The sequence below is a fragment of the Ictidomys tridecemlineatus genome, chromosome 7 (assembly GCF_052094955.1).
Source record: "Ictidomys tridecemlineatus isolate mIctTri1 chromosome 7, mIctTri1.hap1, whole genome shotgun sequence".
Classification (NCBI taxonomy): Eukaryota; Metazoa; Chordata; class Mammalia; order Rodentia; family Sciuridae; genus Ictidomys; species Ictidomys tridecemlineatus.
Window position 1 is genome coordinate 48,474,921 of NC_135483.1, and position 17,734 is coordinate 48,492,654.

The 17,734-nt window shown below is 32.9% G+C and overlaps 1 protein-coding gene and 1 long non-coding RNA gene across 10 annotated transcripts in view; both read right to left on the reverse strand.

Moving 5' to 3' along the window:
* Ralyl (RALY RNA binding protein like) overlaps window positions 1-17,734 on the reverse strand; it is a 622,839-nt gene that overhangs the window by 583,484 nt on the left and 21,621 nt on the right. The window lies entirely within an intron of this gene.
* On the reverse strand, window positions 7,886-11,963 carry LOC120892957 (uncharacterized). Its single transcript, XR_005737811.2, has 2 exons — window positions 11,254-11,963; window positions 7,886-8,470 (listed from the first exon to the last, which is right to left on the reverse strand). It is a non-coding gene; the product is annotated as an uncharacterized LOC120892957 (long non-coding RNA).

The following is a 17,734-nucleotide window of genomic DNA, read 5'->3' on the forward strand; positions in this document are numbered from 1 at the left end:
CTCATCCCTCCAGACTATGCTATTTTCCCTGACTGGAACATTAACTATCACAATCACATATTTCTTTGCTAAGTTATATTCATCCTTTATGTCTCAGTTTAAATGACATGTCAGGACAAAGAAATTAAACTGAAAACTCAAGAATGGGGGAGTAAATCTTTACTTCACTCCCCAATAGCTCATTATTGTACCTATTGAAGCACTTATTCACTTCACAATGTGGTTATATGTTTATTGGTCTGTATTTTCCACATCAATGTATGTTCCCTATGGGTTAGGAAGGTGTCATTTAAATGGCAGTGGCATGCACAAAACAGTTCTTGATTAATCTTTAATAAAAAAGATACACAGGGGGCTGGGGACGTGGCTCAAGCGGTAGCGCGCTTGCCTGCCATGCGTGCGGCCCGGGTTCGATCCTCAGCACCACATACCAACAAAGATGTTGTGTCCGCCGAGAACTAAAAAATAAAAAAATTTCTCTCTCTCTCTCTCTTTAAAAAAAAAAAAAAAAAAAGATACACAGGGCCGTGGTTGTAGCTCAGTGATGGAGTGCTTGCCTAGCATGTGTGAGATACTGGGTTCAATCTCTGGCACCACATAAAAATAAACAAATAAAATAAAGGTATTATATCCTTTATCTACAACTAAAAAGTATTTTTTTAAAAAAGACATACAAATAGCACATGTGATAGTATAACAATTTTTTAGAAAATGAGAAAAAATATTTTCTAAGTCACTATTACAATCATGAAATTGATTTTAAAGACTTGATTCATGGTTCCTCATGACCCATAACAACTTTAATCATGATTAAATTTTTATCAACTTCACTTTATTCTTTAGCTGTAAGAGGGGAGTCGTGAGGAACAGCTGATGGGGGAAAATATAATCACATAGTACAACTGTGATATGACAAAAAAGATTTAAAAATGAAATGCCAAAATAAAATAAGATAATTTAATTGTGGAAGAGATCACATGACCTTTGTTTGGTAGTACTGACTGAATGTACATAATTGTGACAATACCTACCTGTTCAGTGAAAAAGAACTCAACAGTTGGGTAATATTATTCATTATTTTAAGCGTAGTCTTTATATCATGACTGATGGATTGAGTATCTTGCTTTTCTATTAATAAAAACAGATCAAAATAATAAAATTAAGCTGTAAATGATAACCCTGAATACCCAATAAACATCTAAATAAAATTTAAACTTGGATGCGAATGAACATATGAACTCAGTAAAGACATAAATGATTAAAGGATTAATTGAAGAAATACAATGACTATTTGATCTAAATAAACAAGTAGTCATTCTTATATAGTCATTCTTATACCTCTTTGTATTAGTATCAAAGTTATATTTTTGATATGTTGATACTCAGTGATCAACTCCTCTACTTCTTTTATTAAACTTACTAAAAATTCTACTTCTCATTCTATAGTTTAGATCTTGAATGTCCCCCAACTGCCCATGTGTTAAGGACCTTGTCCCAGAGTGGTATTACGAAAAGTAGTGGGAACTTTGAGAGCTGCATGCCTTCCAAATCACTAGACTCAGTAGGGACTTCAAATCACTAGGGATATGTCCAGGAAGGGGATTGGAGGAACTTCCTCTCCTCCTCCTTCTCTGTTGTTCACTTTCTGGCTATAAAATGAGTAGTTCTGTTCTTCCACACGCTCAAGCCATACGGTGCCTCCCCACAAAACAACAAGGCCAACAGATCATGGACTGAAGCCTTTGAAAAGATGAACCAAAATTAACCTTTTCACTTTATAAGTTAATGATCTCAGGCATTTGTTACAGTAACAAAAAGTTGACTAACACAGTCATTCATTCCTCCAAAAGCATACTGGGTATGTACATGTGCCAGACATGAGGCTGAGTGATAAATATTCAAGAGAGAAAAAGGGAAATATATGATTTCTGTCTTCATGGAGCGCACATTCCACAGAAGCAAATTAAGGGCTGTCAAGTAAACAAGCACATACATTCCAGATTGTACTAAGTACTGCCAAGGAAATAAACAAGGCACTGAATAGGAGAGGGAGAAATTATACAACTTCGAGACCAAAGGTTTCTTTGAACACATGCAATAAAATCTAAGACTAAAAATGAGAAGAAATCAGTAGTGTAAAGATCTAATGTAAAAGAAGTTTCAATGCAAGGAGAGAAATGGCCAAGATTCTGGCAGAAATAAAGCTGCTTTCAGGAACTGAAGATTGTGTTGGTAAAGTATAATCAAGAAGAAACAAGACAAGGTTGGAGAGATAAGCAGGAGCCAAGACAGACAGGGCCTTGAAAGTCATTGCAAAGACTCAGATTCTGTTCTAAGTGTAATGAAAAGTTGTGAAAGGACTAAGCCAGCTTGGGACATGATCTGATTTGCATTTTTGAAAAATCATCTCTAACTTCTATGCAGAGAATGGATTAGTATTTACAGTGAAAGTTTAGCTAGCAGGTGATAGCAGGAAACCTAGGGTAGAAATATCATGCCTGGCCTAAGATGGTATCAATAGAGAGAAAAACAAAGCAGATATATTCAAGATACATTTTGTAAGAGAATCTATAAGACTTGTAAGATATCTGTGAGACTTATTCAGAATAACAGAGCAAAGCAAAACATAATTAAGGATGACTTCTATTTAGTTGAGCAACTTTGTACAAGGCTATGTCATCAACTAGGATAGGAAAATTTTGATGGCATAGTATCCATTGTATTTTTGGATTCCAATACTAGATTCTAAGTGAACATACACAAACTAAATGCTTAAATGTTTAAAATTCTAAATTAAGCTCGTAATTAATTAAATAATATGTAGTGTCATTCTACCTTGACAAATACTTTTATAATAAACTGTCATGCTTGTCTTAATATAGAATTTTTAAAACCCTTAAAATTCTCTCCAGAAGTGTGGCAGCACAGAAAAAGCTGTTCCCTGAACTCTGAACTAACTACACTATTTCCCTTGCCTTACTTTACCTAACACTGCAAACATCTGAGACATTTGGATACCCCAGTCTAAATATCCAGTAAAATTCTCTCTTACAAATAGCCACTCACTGAGCCTTGATTTGTAAACACTAGCAACACTTTTTAACCTTGTGAGAATGAACTTGGGGGAAGATAGTGTACTTGAGGAGGCAATTTTCAGGTCCTGGATACCTGGAGGCTGGTCTAGAAGTTGACGGCAATACTGATTAGAAGGGAACATGTTTGTTTTGCTCCATGGAAAGCTGCAACTAGAAGAGGTCAAACAACACCTGGGCCCAAAATAGGGACTTTAAAAAATCTTTCTGAATGGGCAGCACCAGAGAAAGGGATAGACTGAGAAGGATGAAAAATCATAAATTCTAACTGCAATAGGTTAGGCTTAAAATGGCTTAGCACTCAAGTGATGATATCCAATAAGCAAATGGACATAAGAATTTGGGATGTCCAAGCAATGTCTGACTGGTAGGTACCTGATTCCTTCTTCATCTCAACACCTGTTGCCATACTGGATGTATCTAATACACAAACTGATCTCATTTTTGACCATATTGACTTGAATGATCTTTACATATTCATTAATTCATTTCAGAAATAGTTACTGATTGCTTATTATCTGCCATTTATACACCAAGGTTAGAAAGTTGTACAGGACAACATGTTTCCAAACTCTTATGTAATATAAAATAATTCAACTTTAACATCATACAGACCCCTAATTTTCCTCCAGACTCTTTAACTTCCTTCATATCAAATAACTACCCTGTTCTGAGTGTAATAGAGAAAAATGTTTTATCATGCAGATTAAGGCAATAATGAATTAATGGCTCAACCATGGTTCCTGTTGCAACCTTGCTATATGAAATTCTTTCTACATAGCTCTGCTCCCTTTTTTTGATTTATTTCATTTTGTTTATTTATGTCATTTTTTTTTTTTTTGGTACCAGGGATTGAACCCAGGGGCACTTAACCACTGAGCCACATCCCCAGCCCATTTTCCATTTTTTTTTTTTTAATTTAGAGACAGGGTCTTTCTGAGTTGACTTGGGCCTTGCAAAGTTGTGAGGCTGGCTTTGAACTCACAGTACTCCTGCTTCAGCCTCCCAAGCTGCTGGGACTACCACTGTGTGCCACTTGCACCTGTTGTCCCTCTCCCTTTTCTTACAGTGGATGTTTCAAGCTCTTGCCATTATCTTTGCCTGTCATCCTTGAGTTACCAAAAGGACAAGTGCTTTGCCTGATCTTAATCTCATTTTGGATGATGAAACTCTGAGACAGTCTGAAGAGTTGGAGGAAAAAAAAGAGCCTCCAACACCCTTCCAACATAACTCATTGATCAAACAAGCATTCAGCATTAAATACTAGACATTTAAAAAGTGATAAAGCAAGGAAAAGAGAAGGATAAGTGGAGGGAAAGAAGGAGGGAAGGAAAGAGAAGAGGGTGTGAAGACTCCTCCACTTTACCTGTCCCTTAATGTTCCCACTTGAAGCTTGAAGAAATGGAAAAATTTTCTAACATGAACTTGGCAGACTGTGGTGTTTTGTTAATGGTTCCTCTGCCACTTAATTTCTTACCAGGCTCTTTAGCAGGGATTAGTATAAACAGGGTAGATGTGTCAAGAGGAATCACACCACCCTTACCTCACAAAGACTGGTCTTTCTATATCATTTTTCTCCCGTCCCTTCACCTTTGCTTGGAAATCAGAAGCTTGGATTCGTTCTCAATGGTTCCTAAATCCTTCAAGACTCCTCATGCAACAGGGGACAGATTACTACTGTCAAACTGGCTTAGTATATCCTTTCAGTGATGTTTTACTGACTCTATAAAATAATATTACTCAAAAATTTCCATGGCACATGTACTATCCTTTCTTACATCTCAAGGTGTAAGATAAAGTAAATTGTTCTGCATATCTTCCACTCTAATTTAAGCCTCAAATTTTAAAGAAACAATTTTTTAAATCACCTGATTAAAAAGGTAGCTCCATTTCTAGGCTTCCATGACTTCATGGTCTACTTCTGTTATGGAACTCATCACCCTGTACTGTAATTCAGGATCAGACCATATCTAGTTTGCATCTGTATCCCCAGTTAAAATTTTAAAAACAGAATAATTGCTAAATAAGTGTTGATAAATAAATAGTGAGTTAAAAGAACATAGATGTAACACAGAAGATTGGACATACAGGTATCAATAAATTTTCATTAATTTATATGAATATATTTCAATTATTTATACTTGTAGTAGATGTTTACTTTTAAGTGTTGTAAGTATAAGAATAGTTTATCTCTGCATAGCAATATATTTTACAATGTACTATTTTGGAAAATAAATAATCTCAATCATCCGTCATAAAACTAGTGGGGAGGCTGATGTGAATGTACCCATTACACAGATGATTAGGCACTCCTTATTTTACTTGCCCAAGATCATAGTCAGAGTATATATTTGCCTCAAAATATCTAAAAGTTCTATTAAGCCTAAAAACAACAGTATTTGTTTAAAATAAGTTATAAAAAAAGAAGTATGTAAAGTCATGTATTAAGGATAGCAAAGTCAAATATGTGTTAGTCAACTTTTGGAAGATGAGCTGCATCAGAATCCTTAGTAAAAACATTCCCATCCCAATAATACTCTTGTGAACCTAAATACAAATATTTGGATCCTAAAATATAGTGTTATGTTTTTTTCCACCTTGTGTAACTATGACTGGGAAAAACATATTTACATTACTTAGACTCTGGGTATATAACAATAACGGGTAAGATATTTAGTGCTACTGTGAATATTTTATATACAACACCTTAATTCCTTAAATACCTTCTTTTCGGTATACTTTCATTCCACTTCATATTATGAAACCCAAGTTTAGAGAAGAGAGGTAATTTGCATAAGATCTCACAGCTAGTAATCAATAAAGCAAGTATCTGAATTTGAGATTTCCCTAGAGTTTACAAAATTAACTGTCATATTATGCTGACTTCCTCTTCATCAAAATCTGTCCCCTGTCACTTCCATTTCTGTGAAGAATTCCTGAATTATAACTACTCATCTTTTCTATGAACAGGAAAATAATAATTACTTGCAGTTCTGTTTCTCCTCGTGACTATTATGTATATATTCTACTTTCTATTTTCCTATAAGATTAACTTATTTTTAAAAAAATGTTGTTTATGTTGGTACCAAAATCTCCCAATGGAATTAATTAACTGATATTCTCTATTGCATTGCATATGCAAAGTAATAAATGCCTTCTCAGATTAATAGCTGAGGCAAAGCTAAGGTGGTTAATGAGTCTCAAAGCCTATTTACTTTGAGGGAATAGTGATTATTGTTCTTTTACAGTCAACCATATCATTAGGAAGAAATACAAGAAAAATATATTTTACCTCACCTGAAAGTGTTGGGAACAGTGTTCCTGTGAAGTGTTCAATGAGATACATTCTTATATATTATGTAAATATTCTGGTAGATTTTAAAAAATGATTTATAGTTTGGTGAGGTTTACTAAGATAGTGCAGTGTAGACTAATAAAATGAATAAATTTGAGAAAAAAATCAGTGAAGTAAAGGAAATGAAAAATTTTAGTTATAATAATAATGTACTCCTAATAACTTATGTACAAATTCTATTTAATTTTTCCGGACTGTGGTTTACAGAAATTGTTCCTCTTGTTTGATTTAATTGCATGAAACTCACTGCAAAAGAAACTTAAATGAGTCTCTAGTTTCATCACCTGAGGGAAATAAAATATTGGCTAATATGAAAACTGTTTCAAATGGCTATTATGTGTGCATAAAAACTATGCTCTGGTGTACCAATCAGGAAGACATTTGGAAATATTTTTCTTCTTTTTATTATCATTTACCATAATCTTCAATAAAAGTATTATAAAAATGATCTGTATGTCAATCATTTCCAGGATGAACAATATTTCCCAAAAATGGATGTTACAGAACAAGAATATTATCTGCTTTCCAGCTGTGGGTTCATCTGGGACATAAATATAACATATTGCACCATGTCTATAATTACTGGATTTTATTCACAGCAAAATCAAAATCAGGTATGTTATATCAAGCCTGTCATCCAAAACTATGTCCTACTTATATGGATGACAAAACAAGTGATTGAATATATCAATATGGTACAAAAACATTTTTGTCTTGGAATCTAAGATTTCATAATTTTTATAACACTAGTGGCACTGATGTCATAACTTAGTAGTATATTTTTAAGACACAGGTAATCAATATTATCATCAAACGCATTAGCTACCTTGTTAGGAAGTATTGGTTGACCCTATTCAATTATGTGAATAAAAGTACTCAAATCTACCAGATACTTTATTAAAACCTTGAAATGATTAGTAACATCAGGTATCTAAAAAAGTTGTTAAGTGTTGTTAATACAAAAAAAAAGAGGACCCCACTTTATTTGTATTATTTAATCTGGGCATATAAATAATGTTGATAATCTATAATTGAGAAAGTTTTGCCTATCTATGTTTTCTGTTATCATTACATTTCTAGACAGAGGAAAGCAATAATCTTCTAATTCCAGCATCCTTACTTCATTACCTTGTAGTTTCTGCTATCCACATTTGACCCAGTTATATCATGATTACTTCTTAATACTTTTTAATATCAGAATTTCTTTTTTCTTTCTTTCTACTCAGTTATGCATGGGGCCCTGTGCATCTTCATCGAGGTCCCCTGAAAGAAATATGATTTCTTTTTATTTTGTTGTATGAGCACACACACACAGAGAAGTGTCCTTTTCACTTTCAAGTTACACTTTATATAGATTGTGAGTATAAATCAGTAATTGGATCATTGTGTAAGTTTTTTAAAAAAATAAAATCAATGAACAATCTGAACTTTTCCTGCCTATAGTTTATTTTTAATTTTTTATTTGTTCTAAATAGTTATACATGACAGTAGAATACATTTATGCACTTTGATATACATAATTCTTGCCTATAGTTTTTAAATTCATCGTAATTGACTCCAGGTTTTAGTTTGGCATCAAATTATCCAACAATGTGCACTACTTTTTCAGGTTTCAGGATAACTTGAAAATGTCTCATTGTGATTCAGATGTGGGAAAATCATCCTGTTAGTCACTCTCAGGGAATTTTAAAGGAAAACTTCATTTGATATTGTGGCTACAACAGTAGCCCTTTACTTCAGTGTTCATTTATTTGTTCATTCATGAAATAACAATTTAGCACGAACCAATATATCAAGCACCCTGCTACAAATGTACAAAAGGCTATCAGATGCCTTAAGAGCTCTGAAAATCATGTGGTATAAGGAAGATCAGTGAATCGACTGCTGAGATAAGCTTCAGACTTGGAGTTAGACACATTCTCCACTGGGAGTGAAATGTCACTGGAGTTCTAACTTGTAGGACATGATGGTCTTTCCTGATATCAGTCTGTAGTATTTACAAAATGTGGTGCACAAGATGAATCTGTGGGGAAAAAGTACCCTATTTTAGACAAGTTCAAGCACATATTTTTCACATTTTAGCAAGTCTGAAAGCAAATTATAGTATGCAGCTAATGGTATGCAAAGTGGAATTGACAGTATATTTTCCCTTAAGAAAACAACAGTGCACCTCACATTAAATGACATCTTAGATTTAATGATATATAGGAAGCTACTGTTCTGTTAGGCATCACTTGGGTGACACTTCTACTGGGATAGCAAAGCAAATCCTGGTTAGCTTCTCTTCAATTATAAAGGGTTCATCTCCCATATACTCTCCACAAAAACCCAAGCCCTATATCATAATTTTAGCAATCATCTTGAAAAATGGCCTAAATAAGTTGTTTATGACTAGCTTATCAACTTTCAAGAAATAGCTGCCACTCACCCACGCTTTTTACATTTGGTGAAATAAGATCATAGAAGGTCTCTTCCAAAAGCCTAATATTTTATGTTCATAAAACTTTTTAAAACATTGTATACTTGAAAACTGCTAAAAGATTTTAAATATTCTCACCCCCCCACACACACACACAAAATAAAAATGTAAGGTGTTAATTAGCTTGATTTGTCAATATGTTAATTAGCTTTATTTAGCCATTATATAATACAAATATATATGTACATATATATATATGTATCCATATGTGTATATATAAAAATATATATAAATAATATATATACACATTTTATATATAAATTACACACACACATACATTCTTTACAATATAAAAACAATGCTTAAACATTGGAATTAGTTAATGGATGGAATATTCTATTAGGGACCTCCAGTTTTATCTTCATCCATCATTTTACAGCCTTATTACAAAGACCATATTAAAGGTAGCAATCATCATACAAATTTCAGGTGGTGGAACAAATTATTTCCAAGGATAACCTACTATAAAATATTTCCAAACACTCTATTTTTCAAATGAAAATTCCCACTATACAGGAACTAAGTCTCACAAGTCTTAAAAATATGTAGATGTTGCCAGGATCAGTGATGCATGCCTGTAATCCCAGCAGCCCGGGAAGCTGAGGCAGGAGGATCACAAGTTCAAAGCCAGCCTCAGCAAATGAGAGACACTAAGCAACTCAGTGAGAGTCTTTCTCTAAAATACAAAATAGAACTGGGGATGTGGCTCTGGGGTCGATTACCCCTGAGTTCAATCCCTGGTACCAAAAAAATGTGTGTGTGTGTAGCTATTATATAAATATGAATAGATAAATCAATATATAACTATGCTATTAAGTTTAACTCAATTTAATACTATAGGATCTAGCCTTGAATATACTCCAGTTCTTTAAAACTGAATATACTAAATATACTCCAGTTCTTTAAAACTGCACATTTTGTCATCCTATTGTGCTACTGTATTTAAGAAAGTCTAATATGTACATAGAAGATAATGATTTATTTTAATTTTATTTAATATTTAATATATTGCTTATAAAATTAATTTTAATATGCATTTGTAATAATTTGTGTTTGGGAAATCATAGTTCCTTTTTCTAATAAAAACACTGTCATTAAATGGCTTAGTGTTTTCTAAAGACTAAACTCACACAGCAGATTAAAATGCACTATGTGCTTGTATAGTAAGATTATTTATGGGGAAGCAAGGACACATTAAGTGGATCACAGTTCTGAAAGAGCTTACCTTTGGAAGGTAAGATTTACATAATAATGACACAGAAAGTTTGCACAAGCTCTAAAGCTAAGCTGTGTTCAGTGATGAGCAGGATTCTACGTAAAAGAGTTCTAATGCATCATGACCTACTGTGTTATTATTTTACAAGTCAATATGTACTAGCAGCATATAGATGTAGGCTAGTTCTAATTTCATCTCAGGAGAGGAACAGAGCATGCTGGCTATGTGAGCAGTTGGGTCTATCTATAATGTGAATTAGCTCATTCAGATCAGTGATAAGGAGAATGACATTAGTATATCATGGAAGTGAGTTCATTTATACCTGCAATGTCCAATGCAATAGCCACTGGCAATATGTTCCCATTAAAATGCAAATAAATTAAAATAGAATGAAATTAAAAATTCAGCTTCTGATCACAGTTGCCAAATTTCAAGTGTTCATCAGCCATATGCGGCTACAGTACTAAACAGCAGAGGCAGGGCACTTCCTCCAAGGAAGAAAGTCCTTTTGCATAGCACTGGTTTACACTTAATATTTCCAAAGACATGAAGAGTCTGTATTAGAAATTTCTGCTAAATAAATAATGTAAATAGTTGCTCTTGCCACCAGCCCAGTCTTTGCCACCTCATCAGAGCAAATGAACACAGTCTATTAACACAGCCGGAAGCAGCAAGCATCAGGGAATTTTGGTAAGGCCTTGTTTCACCTTCCTCCTTTGACACATTGTGTTCAGCTACTGAGCCTTGGAGGTGCTGATTTCACCCTTGTCCCTGAACTAAGTGCAGGCTGCTTATCCACATAATTTCATAGTGGTATTCCTTCCTTACACCCCATCAGTCTGCCACCTTCATCATTTCAAAATCCTAATGTTTCCTCTATTATTTCTTTATTAGAAATTTTATTTATTTGTGAATCTGCTAAGATTTTTATTAAAATAATATTATGTTTCTTAATGATTTAGTTACGTGGACTTATGGTGACTTAACTCTAAGTCTATTTTCTCCAAAGCCTTATAAATATTAGTGCATACTACAGAAAAAATATTAGATTTTTTAGCAATGCATGTATTATATCATTGCAGAAATGTCTGCACAGGCTCTAGAAACAAACCTGCCAAGGCTCACATTCAGAATCTGGTACTTCAGCAAACTCAACACGTAAGTCTCAGCTTCCTCATGTGTACAAGGATAATCACAGTAGGCCCTCATATCCATCCCTGGATTCAGACACCGAAGGATCAAAAATATCCATGCACAAGGCCTTGGGTTCAATCCCCAGACTGGAAAAAAAAAATCCCCACCACCTGAAAAAAGAAATGAAATATGTTGTTGCTGATGTGTGTAATATAGTTATGCCTACAATGATGGCATCTGTACTAAAGGGGCCCAGATTTTCTCTTCTCATTATCCTCAAACAACAGAGTATAACCACTTTTCACACAGCATTGACATTGTATTAGGCATTACAATTAATCTAGAGATGATTTAAAGTATATGGAAGGATGTGAGTAGGTTAAATGCAATTACTATACCATTTCATGAAAGGCACTTGAACATGGTCAGATACTGGTAGGGAGATCCTGGAATCCACTCCCAATGGATGCCATTAGTTAAACAGCCTGAGCCAAAAGAGTAGTGAAAAGGAGGAAGTCATAAACCTTATAAACAGTAAGCTCACACCTGTGGCATTATTTACTGAAGCAATTATTGCCTTTTAAATATAATTCTGGGACTATACATTGAGAAAATTTTATGTTTTCTCATAAAAGTAACTGGCCATAATGTGCCCCAGAGAACAAATACAGTGATGAAAAGGGAGACCTAAACTTTAGTTTATGGGTTTTTTTTTTCTATTTTTTGCTATGATTTGCTTTGTGCATGAATTAGTTCTTCAAAATAATCATTTTTTAAAGTCTCTTTAAAGTTCCTTTTCTTTTCTTCTGTGCCTTCCATTGTATATTTTGGGAATAAATTAGTATTGCTAATATGACTCCCAAATCTCAAAATTCTACCCAATCTTCTCAGAACTGAAAAAATATATTGGCTGGCTCAAGGATTTAAGATTAACAAGGCACTGTTATAAAGAAGGAAGTAAATCAGCAGGAGAAAAGGAATGAGCTACAGACAGAAAAATGAAGCTGTAAATTGCAGAAAAAGTAAGTTAAGAAATTTGGTCCAGGATATTTTGCTCCAAATAATTAAAATTCAGATTTATCCATATTTACTATATGCACTTTTCCTAGATATTATCTTTAATGCAAGATCTACATTATTTATCATAAACAGGAATGTGTAAAAGATTTTCTTTATAAGTAGAATCCATTTTAGCACTGAGAAGTATTTCAACAGATGTTTCATTATTCAAATGGTAATGCCAGTTTTTGCATATGTCAAAAAATCATTATGGACATGACATTTACTCAAATATTACAGTTTTTCCAGGACAACTGATAATATTAAAATGTGTAGCATATTTTGTTTGTAGCACTGGGCTTTTTGAGTTATGAATCAGATAAATCAGTACTTTTTAAACTTTGATCAAGGGTTAGACTCTCGTTCTCTTCCCACAATCTGTCAAGGTCTGATAAAGTAAAAACTACTAGTAAAATGAAATAAAATATGACATGCAAAAAAGACAGGCTGAAGTATCTATCTGACTCAATAGGGAAAAAATTGTTCTGTTGCTTGGAACAAATATACTTAGATGGTATTCTCATTTTCTGTCTACCAAGAGACTCAAAATAAACACTGGAAGAATAACAATGGTCCAAAAGACCACGTTTTTAGTAGTATCAAAGAGGGCTAATATATGATTTAATATAAATTTTTCAGATAATTCTTGTCATTTAGTTATATTAGGCAAACACTCTGCCACTGAGCTACATTCCCAGACCCAAAGTCTAACACTATATGTGTGTGTGTGTGTGTGTGTGTGTGTGTGTTGTGCTGAGGGATCTAATGCAGAACTTCATGTCTGCCAGGCAAGTTCTCTACCAATAAGCTATATTCATGTCCCTCACTTAGATATATTAATGATATAATGGCTATTATGGTACATTATATTTATTACCTCTTACAATATTTGAAAAATTTATCACATAGCTAACAATGGCAAGATAAATTATTTGATATTTTAGAAATATTTAGGTAAATAAGACTTTGGGGAGGGTAAATGTATGATTTTATTCATACCAAATATAAAGATACTAAAATGTTTTTAGTTTATGTAAATTTTATAAGGCATAAAGACACATTCCATCCCAGTATACATAAATCTACTAATTACTGCAAAGGAGTTAGATCATAAAAACAGACCCATGATTCTACTGCCTATTTTATGCATATAAAACAATACAAATTCCTTATACACAACTTATCAATTTTCATTACCTGAAGTGGATTTACATGCTGCCTAATTACTCTGCCTTATCTTTTCCACCCAAGGGTAACAACTATAATATGACATCATTTAGCATATTCTATAAATAATTGATTTTAAGTATTAGGTAGAGGTTGTGGCAATCGATAATAATGGTACACAGTTATAGAAAGAAAAATTAGCTAAAGGCAAAACAAATCAAAGTATTAATAATTTAGAAATAAAAATGGAGGAACTTCAATCATAATTGTTTTATTGAATTCTATTGTACATTTTCTCCATTTAGCTTCCAATAATATCAGTGAAAAGCCCATACTTTATTTACAAGAAAGCTATTCTTATACTAACATGGTATGTTGAGGGCAATCTTAATACAGATATTGATATTTACAACATACATAATTGCTCGTATGTATATCAATTTTGAATATATATGTAATTATACCTCTAAAAATGTAATTAATAAAAAATATGTTACATTCATTTCAGAGATTAGTTTTGAAAATGACAAATGTGGTACTTGCAGAAAGTTTGCTTTTAACACATATTTTATGTCTGTGTTCTAAGTAATTACTTTTATCTTGAACCAAAAACAGACACACACATACTAATTTCCCTTATATGAAGAAGGTGATCTGGTTATTCTAACTAAACTAAATTCCTAAAAAATGAGGATCTTTTACATGAAACTGGTGTGTATTTTCAAAACAATTATTAATTTAAACATAAAATAACCTTTTATTTATCTACACAATTTTTTTGTGTTTATACAATTAAGATGATTATATCTCTATACCATGAGCATAATCCAGAAAGTAAGAAAAAGAGAACACTGACAATTCATATTATAAAGAATAATTCCAAGTGTTAAGAAATTCTAATTTGGAACATGTATGAAAACAGAGAACTTTATATATTACTTATTTTCCACTTAAATCATCTGTTACATACCTATATCTTATGAAACACTTTACAATAAAAATTGCCAGTAACACAGCTTGTTTCAAAATGCTCAACAATAATTGAAAAAAAACAAGATTAAGAGATATTGAGCTTTTCAAGTTCATATTCATAAATTCATAGGGTATACTCTTAGTAAAATACTGAGATGAGCAGCCTTATTTTTATATGGGATGATTTCTAATTGTACAGTGCTCACATGCTTTACTTTACTATGCTACTGTATGTACCTCATTAATAGCCCCAGATATTGCTACCAAAGTCTTATTTCTTGAAGCCTGAAACTACTTCATCAGAATTTAGATGATGCAATAGCTTTTTTGTCTTCAGAAATCAATGTGTGTTCTTATTTTAAGCTTCAGATTCATTTGCTGGTGGTTTTGTGCTTATTACATGTGTCTGTGATTGATATTTTAAAAAAGATTAGAAAATCACACCTTCCTAGAAAACACGAAATAGTTGTGGGGATTGCATCAACTATTGGAAATAGTTTTGAAAATACAAAATATAAAGAAATAAAAGATGATAATATAATTTATTGCAGGGAAGAAAGCTAGAATAAAATGTCCATTGCTTTAAAACACATACAATGCAAGATATATTGTTTCCATTTGTCAGAAAACACTATGTAATTCATAGAAAATATGTTTTAACAAAATGCATATTCACAATTATTAACCTTTGTGCTATAAATCCTCATGTAAATCAAATCTGCACTTTATACTCAATTGTATTTTCTTCCATATAAGGCTTTCTAAAAGGCAGAATGTATAATGGCTAAGAATACAGAATCTGGAATAGAACAGCTTAAATTGCAATCCTAGATTTTCTACTTCGACTTACCTTCCCTATGCCTCAACTTCTTTATTGGTTATTGTGAACTTTAAAGGTGATATAACATATGAAATGTGGGTAAAATATTGCTCAAGCACAGAAAAGTGAAAAACAAAATTTTGACAATGTTTTGCTGCTGTTCCTAATGTTTTTTTTTTATATTATTACTATGATGATGATGATGTCTCTATCTATTCCTTCCCTAGAGATGGTGTTTCCAACTCCATGTATTTGCTCTTCCACAATTCTAAATATATTTTATGTGGTTATAATTGAGTGCAAATAGTATAGACAGACATATCAAATCACAACATATCTTGGTGTCAGCCAACAAAGCAGCTCCCTGAATTTCATGGAATTCATTCCCATTCATCAGTATATAATTTTGGATCAAGGTACAAGCAGTTAGTGTATTAACCCAGCAGTCATCTTCAAACATGTAACAGAGAGTTTCCTATTGCTTAGGTTGGGGAAACTATGCGTGCTAATCATTGACATTGTAATCTAATCACCAAATGATAAAAAACATCATAAGAGGAAGCAAAATCTAAGGGCTGGATCTAATTACATTACTATTCAGTAGCTTGATGGAGAAGACAGGCAAGTTGCTGCAGTCATTTATACAACCAAACACTCAATAGACCATTCTAGGCCCCTGTCCAAGTTGTGACTGGAAAGCTAGTAGCTATGCATTTCAAATCAAGATCAGTTGTTAGAGAATTAACTGAGGGGCTCTGGGAACTCTGATTGGAACTCTAATTCTTATGATCTTTAGGTAACAACAATCCTGAGGCAGAATTTGTGATGATGTGGTACGGTATGCAAGAAAGAGGTTTGGAATAAAGCCAGATATATTTTCAAAATTCTTTCTGAGAGACATGAGCAAGTGAGGAAATATTTCAGTACTATTATATGTAAAATATAGATCATATAAAATCCACCCTTAGGGACTGTGTAAATACTAGAGGCAACAATTACAGAATACCTGCACACAGCTGGCATTTAGGAATTGGTACTATTTTTTACTAGTAATCATAATGTGATAAAAAAAATTAAGAAAGAAATAAACACTTAAACATTGTATAAAACTACTTATTATTCAGTAGATTTAGAGAAACAACACAGAGATTATACTAGGCATTCATGTCAGTGCCTAGCACATTTTAGGTGCAGAAAACCTAATGTTCATCAGTTGGTATGATCCTGGTACTAATGATTCAATTTCTAGAAACAGTGAAATGAACAATCCATGTACATCTGCCTTTCATACAAGCATGAATGGTATAAGACCTCACTGAAAACATTAAACTTATGAAAATAAAATGTAAACTTTCAGTAACTCATGTCCTTACAACATGGATTCTGCAAATAAAATCCAAAACATAGTACATGAAGAACATTCTTCAATTTTCTGCTCTGACAGAGGGAATGATCCAGAACAGCAGGTAATCTATTCTTCACTTTTATTTGGACTGCTGAATATGTGCCTGGGCAGATGTTTTTTACATTGCATAAAAAAATAAGGGTTTTTTTTTTTTTGGTTTCTTTTGATCCACTAATTGAGAAAGAGAAGCAGCTCTGCCTGGTACCAACACTCTTAAGTCCTGTGGTGATATAAGGCTACTGCTTTACAAACACATCTGTTTTAAAAAGTTTGAGTGTGGCTCAGTGGTAGAACAGAACATATGACAGCATGTGAGGCCCAAGATAAACCACTATAAAAGAAAATCCATTTTTAGAAATCTGTATTTTATTGATTTGTTAAAACAATGTATTGACTTATTAAAAACATCTGTCAATACAGTGATTCTGTATTTTCAATAACTGGAAAAATACAAACATATATATATATATAATTATACTGGACATACACATAGATATATGTGTATTTATTATTAATCTGGTATAATTCTGAGGCTATAATACTAGATGACATATAAAATGATATTAATTTGAAAAATGTATCAGAATGTCCATCCTGAAGTGTACACTATCAATCCAATGTTGGCTTCAGTGATATAGACTTATTCCAATGATGAGTCACACATCCTCTTTGATAACTGGTTTTGCCATTGGGTAAATTCTCTATGAGGAAAGTACCAACATTAATCACAATAACACTATGTTATTTGTAGTCAATTAAAGAGAAGTGCCATGAGATGACAAATAATACAAAGGAACAACATATTATACAAAAAAATATTACCTACCTATTCAGAAGCAGCCACTATGTTGGAACACACATACAGTGTATACACACACTGAAGTGGAGAGGTAAAAAGGAACACTACCCCAAAATGCTAAATCTGTCGTGGTTCTGATCTAGCTATTGGTATTATAGCATTGTTTCCTATCCCAACAGCACCTTAAAATAAACTGAGAAACTTCCAGTAGGCAGATTTCCAAGCTCCATGCTGGA